The 17,043-nt window shown below is 37.5% G+C and overlaps 1 protein-coding gene across 1 annotated transcript in view; it reads right to left on the bottom strand.

Annotated features, from left to right (window-relative positions):
- Positions 1–1,015: 1,015 nt before the first annotated feature.
- The window catches only part of LOC127797571 (ethylene-responsive transcription factor ERF113-like), a 91,458-nt gene continuing 75,430 nt past the window's right edge, over positions 1,016–17,043 (bottom strand). The window contains exon 4 of the mRNA XM_052330590.1: positions 1,016–1,037. The gene's annotated coding sequence lies outside the window, so the exon portion shown is untranslated. The remainder of the gene's footprint in view (positions 1,038–17,043) is intronic.

Genomic DNA, 17,043 nt, shown 5'->3' with positions numbered 1-17,043 from the left:
GCAAATAAGGGGAGTCACATGCTGAAAAGTTGGCAAAAGCTTTTGCAGTTCTTCGAGAAAATAAAATGTGTCTGAACGTCAACAAATGAGCATTTGGAGTTTGGTCAGGAAAGTTTTTGGGGTATATGATCACTCATCAATAGATAGAGGCCAATCCATAAAAGTTCTAGGCAGTGATTGATATGCAGTCTCCCTCGTCAATAAACGAGGTTTAGAGACTGACAGGACACTTAGTAACTTTGGGGGGATTTCTATAACACCCCTGATTTCCCGAGTGTTAAATAACTTAGGATTTCAGGAATTTTTTTTTCACACCACATGTACTTATGCACAACATACAATTCTTAAAAATCCCAATTTTACCTTCTTAGCCTATCAAACTTGAATAGCTAAGACAGGTATTATAATTATAAATGCGGAAGCTAGATCGAACCTTATATGGTACATAACCATAATGCTTTATTTATCATATGAGGAACCGTTCAAGACATTTACAAAACGATTACATGTATATCATCTCTCGAAAATGATAACTAAACGTCTCAAACATAACCAAAAACATACTAAGGTTTGCATAGATTTCGTATATAAGCAAAAATATGCTAAAAATGTTACATACGATAAAATAAACTTATTCTTCAGCTATCTCATTTCCCTTAGAGCCGCTTGTTGAACCTTGAACGTTTGAATATTCCAGGGACACAGCCCAATTAGAAGATTAATCTTTTAGTGAGAACTCCAAAACAATTTATATAAATGCATGAACATGTATAAAACGTATGAAGAAACAATGAGGATTACTTCGAATTGCCTCATGAACACGTCGGCCTCCTCCAGCGAGAGCTTTCTCAATAGCGCACGCATAGCGCCTCTTAGAAGGTCCCGACCACACAGAACTCATGCAAACACCACATTCGTTGTTCCTTACACTCACGGTCTTCCCTATGAGAGCTTTCTTGATGGCGTACGCATAGCGTCTCTTGGGGGATATCCAAACTTTTGCCCTCGAGCAACAACAGATAGGTATAACAGTATGGCTACACGGATTTTATAAATGCAACAGTTAAAAAGCTGACAACATATAATTCCAGAAAAACACATTTCATATATACAACATGATTTCATGCAAGAGAACAACATAAGTTTGCGTACAGGAACTTCACAAAACATGTTTCATGCAATAGAAGTCTCTCGTAAGAGAAAAAAATAGGATTTGGAGTTTAGAACCCTCATACAAAATAGAAGGATGGGTGTCAGAGTCTCACCTTGAAGGTTTACCCTTGGAAGTTATTGTTTCACAGCAAGCAGGCCTAGGTTTCTGTAGAAAATACGAGTTTCGATATACCATGTAACGACCCATTAGAGAGATTAGTATTTATTAAAGAATGATTTAATTAATTGTTGAAGTATTTGATTAAGTGATTTTGCCAATTAATTATTTAATGTGGCAATTTAGAGATTTTGAAGGAAAAAAATAGCATTTATTTCTTTTTAATGTTGGAGTTAAAGGAATTTGCTAAGGTGGCAATTTAGATTTTTAATTGAGAGAATAGTATTTAAATAGCATTTAAATGGCATTTATTTTGTGAAAATCAAATGCAAGGGCATGAAGGTAATTTTGGAGTTTTATTATTATTTGAGAGTGTTAATAATAATTTTTGTATTATTATTAATTAAGTGAGATTATGTATTTAAAGGAGAATGAGAATCCATATATGAGATGGATTTGGATTGAGAATCTCCTAGTTAGATTTGGAGAAGGAATCCAAGTTGTAGAAGAAGTGTGATCTAGGACTTTATGTCTACATATAGAGCCCATTAGCTTATCTTTTCTTCACATCGTGTGAAGAACAGAGAGGCCAAGAGATAGTAGAGGCTTTCTAGAGTCTTCGGGATCGCTCCAGGGTTCGATCAGAGAGTTCTATCAAGCAAGTATTCTTCCCGTAATCCCTTCCATTACAGGTCCATATCAGTTTTTCAGATTATTCCAGTTCTTCATTGAGTTCTCAGATTTTATATCAGTTGTAGTGTGTGTATATATATATATATACACGTAAACAGTGAATGCATGAGATAGATGTGCATGAGTTATAAAGCGATTCTTCCAAATATCATTGTTGAATCATCCTTAATATTATTTCATACCAGTTGGGATTCATGTTTCCAAGATTTCTTTTAGAATGGCATAGTTTCATTGAGTTTTGATTAAGAACATAGCCTCTGTAATCGTTCATGTTCATCAAAAATAGTTGCAGATATCCGGATGAGTTCTTCCATATCCGGATGGATTTTTCAAAACTTGTGAGTAGCATCCGGATGGAATAGAGTCTATCCGGATGAGTCAAAAAGTTTTCTATGAGTGACATCCGAATGGCCCTTGGGCATATCCGGATGGCTTAGCAATATATCCGGATGGTTGTATAACATTCGGATGAGTCCAGTGCCATCGTGAGTAATATCTGGATAACTGTTGTTCATATCTGGATAGCCCAGTAATATCCAGATGCTTCGTTTTCGTATCCAGATGTGTCCAGCAATGAGTGTGAGTAGTATCCGGATGCCTTAAGTCATATCTAGTTGTGCCTAGTGGTTGTGAGTGAGATCTGGATGCTTCGTGTTGTATCCGGATGTGTCTACGACTTTCTATGAGTAATATCCGGATACCTTGTATCGTATCCAGATGTATCTAAAGTTCTTCGAGTATGATATCCGGATGGTTTGTTTATACATCCGGATAGGTCAAGATAATATTTAGATGTCTCGCCTGATATCTGGATGCCTCCCTCAAAAGTTGAAATTCGTATTCGAATAGTTCTTGTGGCATCCAAATGCCTCAGTGAGATATCCGGATGGCTAGAATCAGATCCAGATGTCTTAGTTCATATTTGAATACATCCCATCATATCCGAATAGTTTCTGATTGAGCGCTAGTGTATCCCGATGAGCCTTTCTCATATTTGGATGTCTTTCATCATATTCTAATATCCCTCCTGATATCCGAATAGCTTTTCCAAAAATCCAATTTAAACTTCCAGTGATGTTTTAATTCAAGTTTTATTCAAATAAAGATGTTCAATACCTCTAAATATTGAATTTTATGACAGAATATAACAAGTTAATCATGTTCATACCATAATACATAATTCATAGAATCTTTGTATTCCAATATATTGAAGATGAAATTACATGTTTAGTGTTTATTATATGTTTAGCATTATTTCGTGAGATTATGTGCAGACATCTTGATATGAGCATTGAGCATGACTTTATATGGAGCACTACATATCGTGTGCCAGCATTTATATGAGCATTGCATTATGCGCGCCAAGCGGCTTAGTCCGCGGGGATCCCACCAGTATCAGTTTCAGTTACAACTCAGTTTATGAGTTGCTCGCCTAGTGACGACCAAGGGGCTAGGGGCTTTGCCCATAGTATGTGCTTATAGTTTTTTTTTTTGTTTACAAGATTCAGATTAGTCAGGTATGTTTTATCAGATTATGTGGGCCTATGAGCCAAAGTTGCATACCTGCATTTAGTTTACAGTTTATATGCATTACATTTTTATGAATGCAAACAGAGAGTGATTATACTCAGTACAAGTTTAGTAAGTATTTTATCAGTGTCGATATTCTTCGATTCAGCTTCAGTTATTCTTTCCAGCTTATTACTTGTTGAGCTTTGTAGCTCACCTTGTACTCTTCACCCCTTTAGGTCATAATAGAGGAGTATCAGATGTGGGGCCTAACAACAATGTTCAGTAGTGTGTGTACGTTGAGCCACTCAAGATAAAAGATGTCTGGGAGTCTGTTGAGTTTATAGTGTTTTCTCAGTTTAGATCTATTTTATATTTCAGTTGAGGGATTGTCCCTTAGACAGAGTTTATGGTTTTTAGTTTGTATTGACTCAGAGTTTTTATTCCAGTTGATTTAGATGTTCAGTTATGGTATCAGATTTTAGATTATCAGTTAGTTTATTTTATTTTCCCCATAGCACCTCTTCTTGGGCAGTTCTAGGAGAGGGGGTGTTACAGTATTGGTATTAGAGCAGTATTTTGAGGAGTCTCCCGTACACACATAGGATGTTGGGTAGAGTTAGGACTTGTGTCCATCAGTTAGATAAGTTGTCCCAATTTATAGTATTGTAACCGTAAGTGGTGATATTGGAAGATAAGTAATAGAGGTGGACGACCCCATACTCGCAGTCAAGCTACTTCTATTCTAGATGAGGTTCCAGTATCCACGCCTGATTTGCTAGGGGAGTCTGGTAGTGATCTATGGCAAGGAATGGCCGAGATGCAAGGTATCTTAGCAGGATTGATGAGGGTGATAGATACCCTAGTTACTAATTAGGTAAGGGAATCACAAGTTCCCCAAGAAGTAGGAGATAGTAGAGGCGATAAGCTAGTCGCTCAAACAGATCTAGTTGTGGAGACAGATATAGAGAGTCAGCTATTAAAGGATTTCATGTCTTCTAACCATTAGCATTTCATGGAGGCACAGATGCAATAGTAGTTGAGAATTGGATGCTATCAATTGTACAGACGATTGCCAAGTACGAGTTAACACATTTTATTTAGAGGTGATGCCGAGAGATGGTGGAAGACTGCCCGCCAGAAGATTGGTAATCAAGAACCTACATGGGTCGAATTTCAGCAAGTATTCAACGACGCTTATTATCCAGCGTGGGTCAAGGACAAGAAAGTTTTTGAGTTTGATGAGTTGGTGTAAGGTACCAAGATAGTGGCCCAATGTGAGGCAAAGTTTACAGCCTTGACTATATAGGCCTTAGAGTTGGTGTCCACTGAACCTAAGAAGGTTGCTAAATTTCAGAGAGGATTGCATGTTGATATTTGCCACGCTTTCGGAGGAGCTCAGAGTGTGGATTATGGTATGATAGTTTAGCGAGCGTATGCTATTTAGAGAGACAGTAAGGAGTGGAAGACGACACAAGCGGCCAAGAAGGGAGTAAGTACATGATAATAAGTTATTTGGAAGACTTAGAAATTCTTGATGTTAGGGATTTTGATTTGATCTTTGGCATGGATTGGTTTGTTAGTGTAGGTGCTCTAGACCCAATCAGATTGGGCATGTTGTACACTGACAATTGTAATCATGTTATTATTTGAATAAGGAGTTATTCAAATTCACAAGAAGTCATTCTATTAGTTTCTTGTTATTATTGTAATAACCGAATGAAACTAGATAGAAGTCCATATGATGTATACTGTGAATAATCTATAAAGATGTGAGATGATGCATCACAGTTTATAGACATCATTAAACGTCCCAAGTCGTAGCAATGTCAAGAATGGACATTGACAATTGCGGTAAGACTTGTATGTGCTATGTTTTTGCTATGTGATAGCAATGGGGGTCTCACACCCATAGGCATGGGGATGCCTAGACAAGTACATAGGTGACCAATGTTGGAGAACGTGTCACTGGACATGACTCGCCATGAGAATCCATTTTGGTTAAATGTTGATGGAATTCTCATACGAGATGGGTGTAACTAATCCTTGGACCTGAGGTTGTCACGGTCATCTCATAAGAAGACCGGTATGCTTTGACATCGTTTCGATGGGCCTAGACAAAGGCTGCACGTGGGCGATCGTTGGGTATATCATGAGGCTTATGGAGATGGGTGCATAGCCAAGATGGGACTCGTCTATCCCTTGATAGAGGATGATGTATCTAAGGCGCATTCGGTGGATATTCACTTTAAATCCATGGCCATGGTGAAAGAGATCAATAAGGAGTTATTGATTCACTTTCTATTAAGTGAAGATATCCGAAAGACCGAAGAAAACTCATGTGATCATTATCAAGCAACACATCGCCATACTTGAGATCACATAAGATGCATTGACGAGAGGATCGTATTACACGGTAACCATGCTCGTGAAAGGTTATTTGCGGATTATGAATCCTTCTGAATAATTGGGTAGGCATGACGCCTTGCTAGAGGCCAATCTTGTCTTATGTGTTCGTACCGCCACATTGCCAACATATTCGGAAGCCTAATGAGTCATACGCAATAGGCACGGTCCCTGGCTTAAACCAGGAGAGTGGACGTATGGTTAAGTGGGACACTTCGGCAAGAAGTTGTGCCGTCGTAGGTTCTCACGGAAAAAGAACAGATAGACGTAATGACGTCGATATGACGAGGAGTCGTCGTAATGGAAAGAGTTTCCTAAAAATGGCATTTGATTAAATTAGGAAGGAGTTTCTAATTTAATGATTTTCTATTTGTTGGAGTGGCAAATAGGAAATAAAATATTTTTGGGCTTAAGTTAATATTTGGACTAAATTAGATTTGGGCCAAATATTAAATTAAATATTATATTTGGACTAAATTGGATTTGGGCCAAATATTAAAATAAATATTATATTTGGACTAAATTAGATTTGGGCCAAATATTAAATATTATATTTGGACCAAATTAGATTTGGGCCAAATATTAAATAAAATATATTTGGGCTTGAATTAGATTTGGGCCATAATATTTTATTTAACCTATAAAAGAATTGGGCCATTTAATTATATTTCTAGTTGGACTAGAATAAGCCCACTTATGATTCTAATTAAATTAGAATTAATGGGCTAGCCCAATCCATTAGGGTTTTAGAAACCCTAGGATATTTCATTATAAATATCCTTTTATAGGTTGTCCATTATAGAGGTGATTTTTGGTGTCGTTTTTCAAGAGTTGAAAAACGCATTGCCGTTTACTCTTCCCCGTTTCTTTTGGCATCGATTTGAAACGTGGGTGTTCTTTTACCGTCCATACACAAGCCGCGCAAAGGAGAAGGAGCTAGCACTCCTATTCCGCTCTCCTTGCCAACGGACGCGTGCCGCGTATCACGAGTTAGAGGCCGGACGCTTGGACGGCTCGAATCCGCGAACGACTCGATAATCTAAAGGTTAGATTTATTTATTTGTTTGTGAATGATTTGATTTCGACGTTGATCCAATCGCCGGGATCGGGGTAAGGTTCAAAATTTTTGAACTACGCTGCTTGCCCCGTAGCGATCTTACTTTACTTTCATGGTTGTCATGGCATTATGTAAGAGTTGACCGTTGACGGAAGATTATTTACTTTGATCTAGCTCGACAGCCGGTTTAGATATATAAAGGAGTCAACCCTATGGCTACGATTCTTATGATCCTAGTGATGAAAGTAGAGAAGCTGATGCGTGATGGATGTGAACCTTACCTAGTTTTTGTTACCTCAGATGAGGGAAGCAATAGGAAGTTGTTTAGGGTGCCAGTAGTATGAGATGTCCAGATGTTTCCCCTAATGAGCTACCAGGATTACCTCCTCGGAGAGGAGTAGAGTTTTCTATTGAGTTATTGCCCGGTACACAGCCTATTTCTAAGGGTTCGTATTGAATGACACCTAATGAGCTAAATGAGTTAAAAGCTCAGTTAGAAGAATTAATAGAAAAGGGTTTTATCCGACCCGGTTCATCCCCGTAGGGCGTACCAGTATTGTTTTTGAGGAAGAAAGATGGATCTTTAAGGTTGTGCATAGATTATTGCAAGTTGAATCAGGTGACAGTGAAGAACAAGTAGCCGTTACCTCGAGTTGATGACTTGTTAGATCAGTTGTGAAAAGCTAAAGTGTTCTCAAAGATAGACTTAAGATTAGGTTACCATCAGGTGCAAATCAGAGATGATGATATTCAGAAGATTGCTTTCAGGACTCGCTAAGGACACTATGAGTTTGTGGTGATGCCATTTGGGTTAACGAATGATCTAGCTGTTTTCATGGATTTGATGAATTGAGTTCTACACGAGTACCTAGATTGCTTCATTATTGTCTCCATAGATGATATTTTAGTTACTCACCCAGTGTAGAGGAGCATACAAAGCATCCTACTTTGGTACTACAGAGGCTCAGGGAAGATCAACTATACGCCAAGTTCAGCAAGTGTGAGTTTGGCTCACTCAGATTGGATTTCTAGGCCATGTGGTGTCTGGAGATGGTATTTCAGTGGATCCAGACAAGACTAAAGCAGTTATGGATTGGCCAATGCCGACAACAATGGAAGAGATACATAGTTTTCTAGGACTAGCCGGTTATTATTATAGGCGATTTATTAAGGGGTTTGCTCGTTTATCTTTCCCTATAATTAAGCTAACAAGGAAATGAGAGAAGTTGGAATGGAATGATGCGTGTGAACGTGCTTTTCAAGAATTAAAGCGAAAGTTGACCACCGTACCAGTCTTAACTATACCAAGAAGTGGAGAGAAATATTCCATCTACAGTAATGCTTCCCATTTAGGTTTGGGTTGCGTATTGATGAAATAAGGTTGAGTTAATGCTTATGCATTCAGATAATTGAAGAAACATGAGGTGAATTACCCCACTCATGATTTGGAGTTGGCAGTGGTAGTATTTGCATTAAAGATATAGCGACACTATTTATATGGTGAGAAGGTTGAGATTTATATAAATCATAAGAGTTTACATTATCTTCTATCCCAGAAAGAATTGGACATGAGGTAAAGACGTTGGGTCGAGTTATTTAAAGACTTTGACCGTGAGATTCTATATCATCTAGGAAGGGTTAATGTAGTAGCCAATGCTTTGAGTCAGTGAGCAGCTTCTATGGCTATAATGATGGTTCAAGAATGGAAGTTATTGGAGCAATTAAATGCTTTATCTATTTCAGTCCTAGAGGACATATCAGTTGTGAGTTATGCCTACATGAGGATACAACCCAAGTTATTTGATTTACTCAAGAACCAGAAATCAAAAGATGAGAAGTTGGCACAAATTTCAGCAAGACATCGAGAAATTTTCTCTTTTAGGATATACTCTACGGAGTAATGGTATACTCCTATTCCAAGGACGTATTTATATACCCGATGATGGAAATCTTAAGCAGGAGATTTTGAACGAAGCACACAAAAGTTGTTACATTATTCATCTAGGTGTTGCGAAGATGTACCACGACCTAAAGCAACAGTATTGGTGGAGTGGTATGAAGAAAGGTGTAGCTAAATATGTTTCGCAGTGTTCAGTATGCCAGCAAGTTAAAGTGGAACATCATAAACCCGCAGGTTTATTATTTTCATTACCTATTCTGGAGTGGAAATGGGATAATGTTATTATGGATTTTGTGATGGGTTTTACCCAGGATGACTAGAGGCTATGATGCTGTATGGGTGATTGTTGATTGTTTGAGTAAATCAGCTCATTTTCTACCTTTTAAGAAGACTTACCCATTAAATAGGTTTGCAAGAATTTATATTGAGGAGATCGTGAAGTGACACGGTGTTCCATCCAGCATTGTATCAGATCGAGATCCTCGTTTTACTTCTCACTTTTGAGGAACTTTACATGATGCATTAGGATCTTAGTTGAAGTTTAGTACAGCGTTTCATCTGTAGACAGATGGTCAGTCAAAGAGGATTATCAAGACTTTCGAGGACATGTTGAGAGCTTGTGTTATAGATTTCTAAGGTAGTTGGGATGAGCATTTACCTTTGGAGGAATTTGGCTACAATAATAGTTTCCATTCAAGTATTGGAATGTCATCGTATGAGGCTTTGTATGGGCGACCATGTCGATCGCCGATATTTTGGGAAGAAATTGGTGATAGGGCTTTGTTAGGTCCTGAAATTGTCGAGCAGACGTCATAAAAGATTCGAGTTATCAAAACTAGAATGAAAACAACCCAAGACAAACATAAGAGCTATGTAGATAAGCGACGACAAGACCTCAAGTTTGAGGTAGGTGACCATGCTTGGTTGAGGGTCATGCCTATTAAAGGAGTTCGCAGATTTGGCGTAACAGGGAAGCTTAGTCCTCGTTACATTGGTCCGTTTGAAATTTTGAGACGGATAGGGACTTTGGCATATGAGTTAGCTTTGCCACCTCAGTTGTCCCATGTTTATAACGTCTTTCATGTTTCGATGTTGAGGAAGTATGTGCCAGATCCTCAGCATGTGATTGCCTTTCAGACTCTTGAAGTTTGAGAAGATGTGTCTTATGAAGAGATGCTTACCAGTATTTTAGAGTGAAAAGAAAAGATTTTGAGGAACTGATCAATTCCTCTTGTTAAGGTTCAATGGCAACAACACTTGTCAGAAGAGGCGACGTGAGAATTAGAAGAAGACACGAGGCGTTTTACCCCTCGTTGTTGAGTAACCAAGTACGAATTTGGAGGACCAAATTCTTTTAAGGAGAGAGAAATTGTAATTACGCATTAGAGAGCCTAGTATTTATTCAAGAATGATTTAATTAATTGTTGAAGTATTTGATTAAGCGATTTTGCCAATTAATTATTTAATGTGGCAATTTAGAGATTTTGAAGGAAAAGAATAGCATTTATTTCTTTTTAATGTTGGAGTTAAAGGAATTTGCCAAGGTGGCAATTTAGATTTTTAATTGAAAGAATAGTATTTAAATAGCATTTAAATGGCATTTATTTTGTGAAAATCAAATGCAAGGGCATGAAGGTAATTTTGGAGTTTTATTATTATTTGAGAGTGTTAATAATAATTTTTGTATTATTATTAATTAAGTGAGATTATGTATTTAAAGGAGAATGAGAATCCATGTATGAGGTCGATTTGGATTGAGAATCTCCTAGTTAGATTCTGAGAAGAAATCCAAGTTGTAGAAGAAGTGTGATCTCGGGCTTTATGTCTATATATGGAGCCCATTAGCTTAGCTTTTCTTCATGCCGTGTGAAGAACATAGAGGCCAAGAGATAGTAGAGGCTTGCTAGAGTCTTCAGGATCGCTCCAGTGTTTGATCAGAGAGTTCTATCAGGCAAGTATTCTTCCTGTAATCCCTTCCATTATAAGTCCATATCAGTTTTTCAGATTATTATAGTTCTTCATTGAGTTCTCAGATTTTATATCAGTTGCAGTCTGTGTATATATATATATACACGTAAACAGTGAATGCATGAGATAGATGTGCATGAGTTATACAACGATTCTTCCAAATATCATTGTTGAATCATCCTTAATATTGTTTCATACCAGTTGGAATTCATGTTTCCAAGATTTCTTTCAGCAGGGCATAGTTTCATTGAGTTTTGATCAAGAACATAGCCTCTGTAATTATTCGTGTTCATCAAAAAATAGTTGCAGATATCGGGATGAGTTCTTCCATATCCGGGTGGATTTTTCAAAGCTTGTGAGTAGCATCCGGATGGAATAGAGTTTATTCGGATGAGTCAACAAGTTTTCTGTGAGTGACATCCAGATGGCCCTTGGGCATATCCGGATGGCTTAGCAATATATCTGGATGGTTGTATAACATTTGGATGAGTCCAGTGCCTACCGTGAGTAATATCCGGATAACTTTTGTTCATATCCGGATAGCCCAGTAATATCCGGATGCTTTGTTTTCGTATCCAGATGTGTCCATCAGTGAGTGTGAGTAGTATTTGGATGCCTTGAGTCATATCTGGTTGTGCCTAGTGGTTGTGAGTGAGATCCGGATGCTTCGTGTTGTATCCGGATGAGTCTAAGACTTTCTATGAGTAATATCCGGATACCTTGTATCGTATCCAGATGTATCTAAAGTTCTTCGAGTATGATATCTGGATGGTTTGTTTATACATCTGGATAGGTCAAGATAATATCTGGATACCTCCCTCAAAAGTTGAAATTCGTATTCGAATAGTCTCTTGTGGCATCCGAATGCCTCAGTGAGATATCCGGATGGCTAGAATTAGATCCGGATGTCCTATTTCATATCCAAATACGTCCTAACATATCTGGATAGTTTCTGATTGAGCACCAGTGTATCCAGATGAGCGTTCTTCATATCCGGATATCTTTCATCATATTCGAATATCCCTCCTGATATCCGAATAGTTTTTCCAGAAATCCAATTTAAACTTCTAGTGATGTTTTAATTCAAGTTTTATTCAAATAAAGATATTCAATACCTCCAAATATTGAATTTTATGCCAAAATATAACAAGTTAATCATGTTCATACCATAACACATAATTCATAGAATCTTTTTATTCCAATATATTGAAGATGAAATTACATGTTTAGTGTTTATTATATGTTTAGCATTATTTTGTGAGATTATATGCATACATCTTGGTATGAGCATTGAGCATGACTTTATATGGAGCACTACATATCGTGTGTAACATCCAGTAATCCCGGTGTTAAGAGAATAAGAAAGGAAGTGTGAAACTTCTAAAAATGTCCTTGAGAATGATGGTGCCCTATGAGAGAGGGACATTTTGATAATTTGGATAGTGAAGTCCAATATAAAGGGTATTTTGGTAAATTAGAAATAATTCTTATATGGAATTAGGTGAGTAAATGAATTAAATCCCAATTTTTTATTTATGCGGAGATATATGAGATTAATAATTCATAAAAAAGTATTTTGGTATTTTGGAATTAATTCCATAGAGGAATTTAATTATGGAAAATAAGGAAAATGGAGAATATGCAATTATTTGAGAAAATAATTAATTTTTCCTAAAATGGTGAATTAATGTGGTAATGCCACATGGAGGGATGAGATTAGAACTTGGGAGCCAAGGTTGGTGTCTTGGAGTGACACCTGGCTTAACGTGGTCCAAGTTAAATGGGGGAATTAATTAAATATAAAAATAAATACTAATTAGTCTCTCAAGCATTTAATAAGGAGAATGATTATGGTGAATTAAATAAATTCAAAGGGAAATGGGAAATTAGTCACCCATTAATGTTTGAAAATTATGAGATTTATTTAAATGAAAAATGAAGTATTTATGTCTCTCAAAATAGTCTCTCATGTGATGGGGTGAAAATAGTCCCATTAATTTAAATGGGAAAGAAATGAAAAATTGGAGGGATGAGATTGATTCTTGAAATTGGAAAGTGATCTAAGGGCCACCATGTAGTCTTGATGGTTGACAAGGATTGCCAACATATTAATGAGTTAATTTAAAGACTAATTTTGGATGACTAAGATTAATTCTTGGAAAGGCACATTGATTGTGCTTCCTATTAAAGGTAGAGATTAAGTCTTGTAAAGGCAAAAGTAATCCAATGGTTGAGATTTAAAGAGAGAAAATGGCATGGATTGTGTTTCTTCCAAGAGAGATGTATTTAATCTAAAGAGATGGATGGTTAGGATTTTCTCTCAAAAAGCAAATAGAAATCAAAGGCTAAGATGAAGTCTTGAAATTGAGATTTCAAGACAAGAGAAGTATAAAAGGGGAAAGTAAGCCTTTGTCTCAATTTTTTCCATTTGAAAGAAAGAAGGAAAGTAAGAGAAAGGGAGAAGCTTTCCAATGAGAGGAAAGAAGAAGAAAAGGGAAAGAAAAGAAAAGAAAAGAAAGAAGATGAAGGTAAGGGTTATTCCTTAGTTTAGTGATCTTTTTATTTTTCTTGAATGGTAGCTTAGTTTCTTTATATTTTGTTTCAAGGAATCTCTTTAGGAGAAGTGTTGGAAAGAAGCTAGTGAGAGTTTGAAGCTTCAAAGAATGCTAAGGTAAGGGATAGCCCCATGGGATGGTGGCTTTGCAAGTTCTAAGTATGTATTTAAACTTTGAGTGTGTGCATTGACATGTTGTTTGTGCTTAAGGACCTATGGCCATGAGGTTGTGTGGGGTAGGGTAGTTTAAAGCCTCAAACCAAGGTGGTTATGAGGATGTGGAATCCCTAACCATGTTGCATACATGTATTTGGCATCACATATTATGTTTTTATTCATACTTATGTTCATTGCACTCTCATTGAGCTTTGTGGCTCATGAGGTTTTATCCTCCCCTTGTAGGTTGTTCTTATGTCAAAAGAGAAAAGGAAAAGTTGCAAGCTTGTGGTTGGAAGCTCATGGTGTTTAATTATTTGATTGGTGATGGCTTGTTAAAGCCTAAGTTTATGAGTGTATTTTCTATTGAAGTGTTAATTTTAAAATGAAATGAGATAGTGGCTTTTGGCATGTTGAATCTTAGGTTGAATCTCACTTTGGTATGAGTTGTTGTGGAAGCATCAAGAGTGTTGTTTAAGCCTTAATTATGGAGAAATAGAGGCAAAAATTGAAAGAATGTGAAGTTCATTTAATAAATTTAATTTTTGAAAAAATTTGGGGTTTAAAGCCCAAGAAAAAAAAAAAAGGTAAAAATAAGTGAAGAGGGTAGTAGGGGCAGCAGCAGGGGCACAACCAGCAGCCGTGCGAGTGGGGGCGGGGGTGGGGGCGGGCGCGCATGCGGGTAAGTGCATGATCGTGCGCAGCCAGCGCCCAGCGGGGCCTCGCGCGGGCCCCAGGCGTGCTAGCAGGCCCCGCCAGCTAATTTTTTTTAAAAATCTGGAATTTTGGGAAATTAGGGGGAAATTCTATATTGATTTTTGAGCTCCGGAGGAATTTTCAAAATAAAGGGATTTTTCGGGCCTTTTGGAGAATAATGCCGAAATTTTGGAAAATTAAAAATGATGAGTTGTTCCTCCAAAATTGGAAATCAATCAATGGATTTATTTAAATGGTGATTTTTATGGAGCCCAGTAAAATTCTTGGATGGAAAAAGAATTAAATATAAATAAAAAAATAGCAGTTGGACGTCTTCATGAGTTTTCCTTTCAACCAAATGTGGTGTGGTTGAAGCCCAATTCTGTTAGTGAATCCTGGGGTTGAGGGAAGGGAAGGACGAGCCTAGTTCCCACCTAGGGCGTTAAGTCTTGAAACATGGTCCACCTTTCGCCAAAGACCGGACATGTAGACAATTCAGGTAATTGTTCACAAGTAACACCCGTAAGTGGGAGCGGGGCGTTACATCATGTGCCAGCATTTATATGAGCATTGCATTATGTGCGCTAGGCAGCTTAGTCCGCGGGGATCCCACCAGTATCAGTTTTAGTTACAACTCAGTTTATGAGTTGCTCGCCTGGTGACGACCAGGGGGCTAGGGGCTTTGCCCACAGTATGTGCTTACAGTTTTTTTTTTTTTTTTTCTGTTTACAGGATTCAGATTAGTCAGGTATGTTTTATCAGATTATGTGGGCCTATGAGCCAAAGTTGCATACCTGCATTTAGTTTACAGTTTATGTACATTACATTTTTATGAATGCAAACAGACAGTGATTATACTCAGTACAAGTTCAGTAGGTATTTTATCAGTATCGATATTCTTTGATTCAACTTCAGTTATTCTTTTCAGCTTATTACTTGCTGAGCTTTGCAGTTCACCTTGTACTCTTCACCCCTCCAGGTCCTAGCAGAGGAGTATCAGATGTGGGGCCTAGCAGCAATGTTCAGTAGTGTGTGTACGTGGAGCCGCTCAAGATAAAAGATGTCTGGGACTTTGTTGAGTTTATAATGTTTTCTCAGTTTAAATCTATTTTATATTTCAGTTGAGGGATTGTCCTTTAGACAGAGTTTATGGTTTTCAGTCTGTATTGACTCAGAGTTTTTATTCCAGTTGATTGAGATGTTCAGTTATGGTATCAGATTTCAGATTATCAGTTAGTTTATTTTATTTTCCCTATAGCACCTCTTCTTGGGTAGTTCTAGGAGAGAGGGTGTTACATACCAAACCTCTAATATTTTTACATAGGGTTGAAAGGAATTAAATGAGGGACATAACTAAAAAATTTCAGGGCAAGGGGACCCCACACGCGCCCTCACGTACCCTGGAAGTTGGCCCACGCATCTCCTCATGCAGCCCCTTTGTGCCCTTATATTTTAGACAACTTTGCGCAATTTTCGTATTTCGACCATAACTCCCTCGTTTTAGCTTCGATTTGACCCTCGTTTGAATCTATGGGTCCATCTCTTCCCTCTCTATATGAATATTATAAAAAATCAAACTTTCCTCGCCGTTTTTCTAATTGTCTGGGACAAACTCTGATGAAGACCCAAAACTTCGGCGAGGCCCGTTCTCCTTCGCTTCTCCTCTGATTCTTTCCCTTCTTCTTGTAGAATTTTCTCCCCTTTCACAAGAATAAGATTCTTACCTTAGAATCCCTCAATCCCCAAACTTACTTAGAATGATTTGAGAACAACCCCATGGCCTTATTTATAGATTTTTCGAGCCAATCACAAGTCGCCACATGTCCTTGGATAAGCTTTGGACTCCAAAGTGATCCAAAGATAGAATGGAATGTTGCTTAAAATCTAAAGTGATCCAAAACTAGAATAGAATGAATTTTGAAATCCAAAGCTAATACCCCAAGCTTCTTCCAAATGTCATTTTAGCCCTTATTTCAAGTTATCAAGCTTTGATATTTTACCACATGAACCCCTAAATCTCATGCTTCTCAATTAGCCCAACAAATTTAAAAAAAATATCATTTTCAACCATTTTCAACTAGAATAAAAAATTACACTTAGGCTGCAAATGCATGTTTCGATCACAAACCCTTTTGTTTCATTTCGAAACCACTTAAGAGTTATTTTATTCATAAAATTAGAGCCTCTTTAGAGTTTTGTGGATTTCCCAGAAGCCCCTTACCATCATTCAGTCTTTCAAGCTGACTCACAGTTGTACCAAAAATGATCTTTGATTTGATTTCTTTTGGTTTCATAAATCTCACCTCAAGACGCTCATTAGTGACATACCTTTTTCCTTATGTATCTAAGCTTTAAGACACTCCTTGCAGCTAATTCGATCACTTGTTTCCCTTACAAGCCATTTTTTTTGATATTTTAAACTCACTTAAATTACATGACAATCTCACAAAAATATTGGGTATTACAATTTCTTTCCAAGTTAGCAAAGCAAAGCCTTCCATTCTTTAGAGCCTTAAAAGGGTGCCAGAATTTCCAATGGATAAAGGAATGTGAGAAAGCATTCCAAGAGTTGAAAGCCTACTTAAAGGAGATTCCTTTGTTAACATGGCCAAAAATGAAGGAACCCTTATATCTATACTTGAGTGTTAGCCACTATGCAGTCAGTGTTGTTTTGATTAAATGGGCGGAGCGAGCAAACTGATTAGCCTGTCTATTATGTGAGAAAGATATTATAGGGAGCTGAATCACGCTACCCGTATGCTGAAAAGGTAGCCCTGGCATCAGTGACAACAACAAGAAAGTTGAGGCCCTACTTCCAAGCTCACACGGTAACC

The sequence above is a fragment of the Diospyros lotus genome, chromosome 3, assembly GCF_014633365.1.
Source record: "Diospyros lotus cultivar Yz01 chromosome 3, ASM1463336v1, whole genome shotgun sequence".
Lineage (NCBI taxonomy): Eukaryota > Viridiplantae > Streptophyta > Magnoliopsida > Ericales > Ebenaceae > Diospyros > Diospyros lotus.
The sequence above is the reverse complement of the archived record's forward strand: the minus strand, read 5'-3'. Positions and strand labels throughout refer to the sequence as shown.